Below are 9614 nucleotides of genomic sequence, written 5' to 3'. Positions count from 1 at the left end.
CATCCAAAGTAATCAATGCAAATTAAAATCTTTTATTTCATCTATCAATCCATCATCAATCTTTTTTTAATCTATCATTCAAGTTAATTGCTTTATTTATTTTCGGGCATAGGGTGTTCAAAAATACTTGTTTTCGTTCGTAATTCATTGCTGGTCTTTGAAACTTTTTTTTAAGTATGAGAAATTTCATGACCTAAACACGACTAAAGTATTTCTTGAGAAATAATTCTAATTGGATTTAAACTACCTTATTTTAATTCTGCTATTCAAACTTTTTTCAATGTCTTGAATGTCTCCTACCTCATAAATTATTGGTCCAGTTTTTGACACCACAGTTGTTACAATTGTTTATTTTAATGTTTTGCAAGATTCAGAAACGTGAAATTGCGACGGAATGTGTAGGAAAAGGAACACCATGGAAAAAAAAAAAAGAAATTCATATTTTTTTATTATTTTAAGAATTATTAATTCTTAGAAAAAGTACCATGCGAGCATACCCGCTCTGCAGAGTAATGAAAAAACCATTTTTATTTATTAGGTGGACCGGAAAGTGATGTCGTTTCAGCTCAGTAAATATTCGTTAGTCTTAAAAACCAATTTATTGTTTTCAATTCATTTTAATATCTAAAGCACGTAAAAGACATTACTTTCCTGTTCACATAATGCAAACTTATTACGAGTTTTTAATTTATTTTTCTTGACGAAATTTATTGCAGTTCTGATATCTTTTTCCACCTATTTTTGGACTAAGAGTAAGTATCATAGTTTCTTGAAGCTAATTATTTCACAAAAGCAAGTCATAAGAATTTCTCTTTTAAACTCTTAATTAATTTAAATAAGTAAACTTAATTTTTTTTCGAAAAGAACAAAACTGAAGACTGAAAGGAGTCTTAAGATAAGTCTTATTTTTCCGAAATTGTCGACTTTCAGTTGACTATCCCAGATAAACTAGATTTTAATGATTATATTTTTTCTTGATTAATATTTTCATTATTAATACATACCGTCAAACGGGGTGACTAAGTTCCATACGGGGTGACTTGGTGCCATGCTGGGCTTTCGAACTCAAGCGGCAGATGGCGCCAGAGGAAGGAACCGATCGAAATACGAAAACGGCGATTTTAACTGTGGTTCTACACCAATCAAATTATAACCTAAATTGTAACCTACCAATGTTTGTGCCGACTTGGATTTGTGGTGTTGTAATCTGGAAAAGAAGTGTGGTCTGGTAATCATATTTCGGAAGCAGTAAGAAAAAAGGTAAGTTCAATTTTTTGTTACCTAACTATCAAAGAAGTTCTACACGCTTCGACGTTTCAAAATGATTTTTTGTTTACCAGTTATAACCCTTAATTAATCTTTCGATGAAGTGTGTGGTGACTAGGTGCCATGGCCATCTTGTTTCGGTCTATCATCTACGTGCCACCCACCTGTGACAGTCTGTTGTCAAGTAGAAAGCTTGCTATTGATGTCCTAGATGTTGACCACCCATCTACAACAGTCTCTGGTCAACTGTTGACAAGCAGTGAGTCAGTCAATGACGCTTTTTTTAGTTGAAGAAAAGCCGCATCATGTTCTTGTGTCCAAGGAATGTTATCTGCGACTTTCTTCTTTGTAAGTTCTGTTAAAGATAAACACAAGCGCTGAATAACAAGGTATGTAGTCACGATAATAATTGCAAAAACCAAGAACACTGCGTAGGTATCTTTTGGTTTTTGGACGTGGCAAGTTCTCAATCACACTGGTTTTCTCAGGATCAGGCTTATGTCGGCCTGAACCTATTATGTGACCCAAATATTTAATCTGAGTCTTCACGAAAGAGCACTTTCTCAAGTTCACAGTAAAGTTGAGTTCTCGTAACTTAGACAAAATGATTCTCAGATGAATCATGTGTTCGTTCCAACTTCCCGAAAATATGGCAATATCATCAATGTAGGCACGTGAAAAAACTCGGTACTGAGACAAGACTCTATTCACTTCTCTCTGAAATGTTGCTGATGCATTTTTAAGACCAAAACTCACAATCTTAAGCTGATTCTGATTTCTATGAGTTTTAAAGGATGTAAGTTTTTTGCACTTTAGGTCCATGGGCACTGCATAATAACTCTTCAGCAAATCTAGAGTACTAATTATATTTGCACTACCTATGGAATTAATTAGTTCTGCTGTTTCTTCCATTGGAAAATCGTCTGAAACAGTTACTGCATTTAAAGCTCTGTAATCGACACATAGCCGCTAGACACCATCCTTCTTGTTAACACACACTATTGGATAAGCGTTCTCTGCATTACTTTCTTCGATGAGACCCTGTTGCAGAAATTCCTCTATTTGCTCGTCTACTTTGCATTTTAGCGCTTCTGGAATTCGGTAAACATATGGTTTCTTTTTTTCCGTATTTGGCTTGAGTCGTATGCGGTGAGGTCCTACTTTAGCAATTTTCACTTTGCCAGTGAATAGTTCTTCATATTCCATCAACAGCTGTCTAAGTTCCTCTGCTTTATCTTGATATAAATGGGTCATGTCAACACTGCTTAGAGATTCATTGAATTTTATATTTGCTGTAGCTGGACATGGATGAATCTCTCCAAAGTCACTGTCTTCTTCAAAAGTAACTCCCACAGCCAGAGATCGAGGATGATACTTCCGAATTTTATTCACGTGAACATGTTTCACACTTCCATCAGGTAGTTTCACTTTATATGAATGGGGATGATGTTGCTGAACTATCACTTCTGGACCTTCTTCATCTTGCGTATATTTTGTTATTGGAATCTGGAATCAATAGCACAACTTGATCACCTATGTCAAACTTTCTAACTGAAGATCTTTTATTGAGGATTTTTGCTTATCAGCTGCTACTAATGGAGCATTTTCATCTGCCAGTTCTAATTTTATTTTCATTTCTTGCAAGTAATCCACGGCTGATTGGGTGACCTTATGGTCAGAACGACAACAGTGAAATTGTGTAACTAAAAACACTAGCACGAAATTCTTAAATAAAGTACGACTACTTGGCATCCTTGTCTTCTGAGTTGGGTTTAATGTAAGAGGGTAATAAAAGGCAAAAAATTAATTGCAGAGAATTCTTTTCCAAATCTAGTTCAATATAACACAGCGATTGAAAATATCATTTACTAAAAAGAGATAAATTATTAAATTTGAAAAAAAAATATATTGTATTATTTGTGTTGCGAATTGTAATTTATTATAAAAATTATTATAAAAGAGAAGAAAATAATGTTTTTTTAAAAAGCTAACGTACAATTTTGTTTATTAAAATGTATAAGTTTGCAATTTCGAAAAATAATGTCATAACCAAATAAAATTGAAAAAGCGGTTTTTTTTTAATTGTAATGCAATTTTTTTTTCACATTATTTAAACTAACAATTATTTAAAATATGCTAGTTTAAAGTTTATTTCATGTATTCTGCCTATTTATTAAAGCTCATTTATTGCACGTTATTTTGATACTGATTGTACCTTTAAAACTAAAAGATTTTTAGTAGTATAAAGAAGGTACGTATTTTGCCAACTGCAAATATAAAATGAAATAATTATAGATAATAAGAAAGTAATAAATTAATCATAAATATAATAAAATTTTTATAATTAATGAAATTAATAAAAATAGAAAGTTTCAAAATTTTGTCAAATTAAATAACCCTTATTAATCATTAGTTCGTTAAATCTAAAAGATCTCTGTAATATATATATAATTTCTAAAGTTTTATAATCTAGTGATGATATTTCTGAATGAATCAATCACAATTATTTAAAAAAAAAAAAACATTCAAAGTATGATTTTTAGAAAAGGTAATAAATAAAGATGTATTTGATTTGTAATATGATGTTATTTTTTTTTAATTTTTAGAATAATTCTTTTTTTTTCAAACTGTTAGTAAATATAGTTACAAGTGAATCGATTCTCTTATAATAAATACAATAATGCAAACAAGTTTAAAACAAATGCTACATATTAAATTCTTGAAGAAAGATCAAAGAAATATATATATTTATTTTAAACTACGCAATTGTCAAAATGAAAGAAGAATCCCTTTCAGAAACAACGCGGTGAAAGAGGTCACGACCCCCAAGCGAAGGGAGAGCGATTAAAGGATAAACAAAAGCCATTGGTCACTTTCTTATAACTATCGATACACAACGTCACTTCCTAGGAGGAGGGTCCAAACCTGTCTGCGAATTTAGAGGTCCACGGTACAGATACAAGTTTCTCTTGTGATGATGAACATCAGGGGGTTTCTCTGTCTTAACACGTTTCTACAAAACAAGGGTGAGTCTTCCTAATGTGTAATTTATTAAGTATTTACTGAATTATGTATTAAACACTCATATTTTATTTATCGTTTAATATAAGTTAATGAATGGTGTTTTCAATAGAAATGGGGGAAAAAACATATCTTCTGCTCTTTATGATGTAATTTACCGTCATGATTTCTGGAGACAAGTTGCATCTGTTTTTAATATTTTATTGTGCGAGGCGAAAATTTCAAACAGATAATGTAATTTTTAATAAAATAAATATTTTCTGAGAGCTAATCTGCTGCAGGGATAATATCCATTTGTGATTTACTACAAAAAGACTCCTGCAAGTGCTTGCAGGAGTTTTTTGATTGGGCATCAGGAGTGGGGGGCAGATTTCATGACCTTCTCGTTGGATTAATTCCATAACAAAAAAGGGACTTCCTTTCCCATTATTTTAAAAATGGAAACTGTATAACTAATATTAATATAAAGGAAAATATTTTTCATGTATGTAACAAATTCCAAGGTAAATTCAGTTTTTTTTTTTTTTTTTTTAAAGTAGCAAATATTAATAGATACTTCAAAATTTAACACTCTTAATGTGAAATTTAGGAAGAAAAAAAAATCTTTTAAATGAATGAATTAACAAAATACTTTTATTTTTTTTTAAAGATACGAATCATTGTTTGGCAAAATACATTTTAAGACTAAACATTTTTTCCATCTCATAAAACCGACACTGTTTATTGAGACAAAAAATTTTTTGCAATTAAATATTAAAAAATAGGCAATTGTTTTTTAAAAACAAATTAATGTTGCATATTATTCATCAAATAAATTCTAATCCATGATTCCTCTACCTATGATGATATTTTACCTCAGCTTTATGGCCAGTGCGAGTCAGCAGGCAGCATTTGTCATGACCAGCGTAATTGATCGCAGGGATTTAATCCTCGGTTACTACATCGTGATGTCTCTTGAGACATTGCAGCTCATAAACTACTATGGGCACTGTTGGTGCTCAGCTTACCGGGTTTGATATTATTGAATTTCGTAAAATATATATATATATATATATATATATATATACAGAGCCTGACAAAGGCAGGGGCATACGGGGCAGTTGCCCCGGACCCCACATCAGATGGGGCCCCCAAATCGAAAGTTTATTTTAGATTTCCTTCGTTAATGAAATTTTTTAAACAAAATATCAATACAGTGTAAAAAAAAACCCGTCAATTTTATGTTAGCTTCTTCATTACTCCATCGTATGAACACAAAAAATCTATATTTCTTAAATCCATTTCTTTATAGTGCGGAATTCAGCTAAATTTTCGTAATTACAATGGAAAGATCGGGCCAATCAAAAGCCTGCATTTTTGCATATAGCAAAATGCGATATGTTTACAGAAATACAGGCTTTTGATTGACTTAAGTGAGCCATCGTAATTGCGAAAATTTATCTGAATTCCGCCCTTATGTCAACATGCATATGAATTTTTCGCAGTTAGATGATAAAGTTAACAATCAGAAAGCTGCATTCGGCATGATGGACATAGAATTGTCAGAAAATCAATAAAATAGACAGAACGATGTTTCGTCTTATCATTGGAGGTTGGAGGGGGGGACTTTATAGCTGTGTCAGGTTCTAGTAAATTTTCTTGTTATGTATGTAAATGAGGTGAAAAATTTAAATACCTCCATATATGGAGGCATACTTTATAAAGTTCAATTCTTCATTACTGAAGCAGAGGGGGGGGGGGCATTTAGGCTAAGTCTGGCCCTGTCTATATATATATATATATATATATATATATATATATATATATATATATATATATATATATATATATATATATATATATATATATATATATATATATATATATATACAGTCAAACCCCGTTAACACGAAATCGTCGGGACCACCGAAATTTTTCGTGTTAACCGTTTAGATAGTGGCGGCATCTAGTCAACAATTATTGAACTACTAAACAATTACTTATATATTACAGTTCTTAAAAGTTACTAATGAAGACATATTGCAAATTTAAGTGAATTTAACATAAAATTAAAAATACTAAAAACAATGAACATTTAAAAATAACTTGAAATTTGGAGAAGAAATAATGAAGTGAATTGAACGCCAAATTACGAATTTATTTATCCGTTACGGAATCAAGGTTGAAAAAAGTCAGTTATTGACTTCTATTTTAATTTCTTAAGATAACACTTATTAATAAAGTCATTTATATGTTCTAAGTTATCTAATGCATCCATAGCATTTTCTTGTTGCATGAGGAAACGATTAATTACTTTCATTGCACATGTCGCCTCATTTAAAGTAACTGGATTTTCTTGTTCAATATCGGACTCTTCATCAGTTGTATCCATGTCGACATCATCATTTTTCGCCGATAGTTCAGCGATTATGTCTTGATCGGTGGTTATATCCGATGTTAGCAAATCTTCGTCTATGGTGTAGTCTTTGAACAAAGGGGCTGATAGAATCCCGCGTTTTTCCGCTTCTTCGATCAAATTAGTCAACGTTTCTGGTTCTGCTTCACTTATTTCTTGAAGATTCATTTCTTTTCCATCTGTGAACCCACCGCACTTGAAACTGTTTATAATTGTTTCAGAAGAAACATTGTTCCAAGCACATTTTAAGTATCTCATTGCGTCTAATAGATTTACAGAAAATGTAATTTTATTATCAAAGCAATGGATCATCTTGCGTACCATTTCTTTTCTGTATTGCACCTTCAAGCTATGAATGATACCTTGATCGCACGGCTGAAGTTTTGCTGTGGTGTTAGGAGGTAAAAAAACACATTTAATCGCTTTTAGTCCGTGAATATCATTATGAGCACTACAATTGTCAAGCATCAAACAAATATTTCTTTTTTCTCGAAATAGTTTCCTGTCCAAGTCTGTTAACCATTTCTTAAAAAGCATTTTATTCATCCAGGCTTTCTTATTTGAAGCATATACAACGGGTAAAGTTTTTAAGTTCTTAAAACAACGTGGGTTCGCTGATTTACCTACGACAAACAAGGGCAATTTTTCGGTCCCATCCATATTACAAGCGACCAAAACAGTAATTCTCTCTTTAGAGCATTTTCCGCCGGAGCATTTTTCTCCTTTAATGCTCAATGTACGGGAGGGCAATGCTTTGAAAAAGAGTCCCGTTTCATCAGCATTGAAAATGTCACGTGGCGCGTAATTTTTCCTAAGAGCAGGCCACTTTTCAGACAAAAATGATTCCACAGTCTCCTTATCTACAGTTGCTTCTTCGCCACAGATTTTATGACACACAATTCCATGACGCTTTTTGAATCGTGTTAACCAACCGTTTGAAGATGCGAAATTTGTCACGCCGAGAGCATCCGCAAAAACTTTTGCTTTTTCTTGCAATACATGACCCGTTAAAGGCAGATTCTGACTCCTTGCTTCACGCACCCATCGCAAAAGCGCTACTTCGATCTCCTCATTTCCCCCTGTTCTTATTCGCTTTCTAGCTGGCTCAAATTGATTGATAGCATATGCGACTTCAATTTTTTCACGATTTTTTATAATCGTAGATAGCGTGCTGTTGGGAATTCCATATTTCGTCGCGATCTCTGTTTTCTTTAATATTCCATCACAAACTTCATTCAAAATTTTTTGTTTAGTCTCTAAGGACAAGGATTGCTGTTTTCGACTCATTTTTACGAAATTTCAAGGGCAACTGACAGTCGGACTCTACCACGATCATGTGTGCTTATGCACCTTTCCACCCCCTTCCACGCACGTGCAAAGAGCATTCCGAAACAGAATAGCAGCAACCAATCAAAAGAGATAATTATGGAAGGATGGGACCTCGATTCGAGGGTAGGAGTAGAAATTTCAAAACACTAATTCCAAACTCTTGTAAAAGAAGAAATTTTGACTTGGAGTGAAAAAAATTCTTTTCGTCTTAAGCGGTATTTTGCGATTTGGGTTTCGCGTTAAAAGAATTAATTAACACTATTCTTCAGACTCGATCGACGGGACCTAACAATTATTTCGCGTTAAGCGAAATTTCGTGATAAGCGATTTCGCGTTAACGGGGTTTGACTGTATATACACAATGTGTGTGTGTAGAAAGCAATGCTTCTAAACTTTCTAAAAAGTCTTGTAAGCTGAGATAAGATGTCATTCAATTTTTTACCACTTACTGTGAGCAGAATTCTTAACAGTTTTCTGAAGTTATGATTTTCATTTAAAATTCTATTTTTACTATACTAGTAATGCTGAAACAGGAATATATATTTTTTTGTTCATGCACATTATTCACGTCTAGTTTAAAATGTTAATATAAAATTAGTTGTAATTTTCTGTCATTTTATAATACTATTGGTGTTAGTAAATTAATTCCAAATATTTTCCTACTTACCACTGCAACCTCTTATGTTATATTTTTTTGACCTCACATAATTCACAATATTACACATAAGTTAAAACTACTACTATGTGTAATATTTTTACAGCTATGCTTGTTAAAATCAAATTGTTGATTTTTTTTTAAATAAAAATTATCTGCAATTTTAATAGTCTTACCTACTGAAACATTAGATTGCTAAAAATTGACAATTTTACTGAGGGTAATTTATGATGACTGCCCTTGATATATATGTTTCTACTGTGCTGATTAGCTCGTAGATGAATAAGCAGTTAAATGATAGTCTACAGTTAATTGTTAAGGTTGATAAATAATCAGAGATTAAAGAAGTCTATAAATTATTTTGTAAATCAATAAATGGAAGATTTTGGGTTATTTCAATTATCAATCCAATTTTCTCTCATTTATTGATTTAATGACTCATTCATTCTCTCTTTTAATCCATTCATTTGTCATTGTTTTCTGATTGATTCGGTCATTGATCCGCAGAATTATATAGTTGTTGATTTAGTGAGTCTCTTAATTATAGGTGTACTGATTTTCATTAGAAAAAGTTTGACTAATCAGACGGATCTTCCTTTGTATTACTCATCATAATGTTATGTCATTTTTTCTAGAGGAGTAATTTTTATTTTCTAAAAGAATTATAATAATTTTTTTTATAATATTCAGGGGCTCTCGCGGGCCGCACATGACAAGTTAGCTCAAATTGTGTCCCCCATATCTCCCCAATCATTGTCGATTATTTCATGATTGTTGGATTTGCTGTCTTCCACTATTGGTTGATTTAACTGAAATTAATTTATTTCTTAATTTATGAAATTAATTTATTTCTTATGAAATTAATTTATTTCTTAAAAAAATATTTCACAAGTATGTATGATACCTTTTCTGTGGCCCTCCCTTGCTTTTGCAAGGTTTTAGCTGTCA

The 9614-nt window shown here is 32.0% G+C and overlaps 1 protein-coding gene across 1 annotated transcript in view; it reads left to right on the top strand.

The window, feature by feature from the left end:
- Positions 1-3983: 3983 nt before the first annotated feature.
- Positions 3984-9614, top strand: part of LOC107447603 (uncharacterized) — a 29713-nt gene continuing 24082 nt past the window's right edge. Inside the window, exon 1 of the mRNA XM_087160541.1 lies at positions 3984-4292. The gene's annotated coding sequence lies outside the window, so the exon portion shown is untranslated. The remainder of the gene's footprint in view (positions 4293-9614) is intronic.

The sequence above is a fragment of the Parasteatoda tepidariorum genome, chromosome 4, assembly GCF_982258835.1.
Source record: "Parasteatoda tepidariorum strain Cologne lab strain chromosome 4, Ptep-v5.0, whole genome shotgun sequence".
Classification (NCBI taxonomy): domain Eukaryota; kingdom Metazoa; phylum Arthropoda; class Arachnida; order Araneae; family Theridiidae; genus Parasteatoda; species Parasteatoda tepidariorum.
The sequence above is the reverse complement of the archived record's forward strand: the minus strand, read 5'-3'. Positions and strand labels throughout refer to the sequence as shown.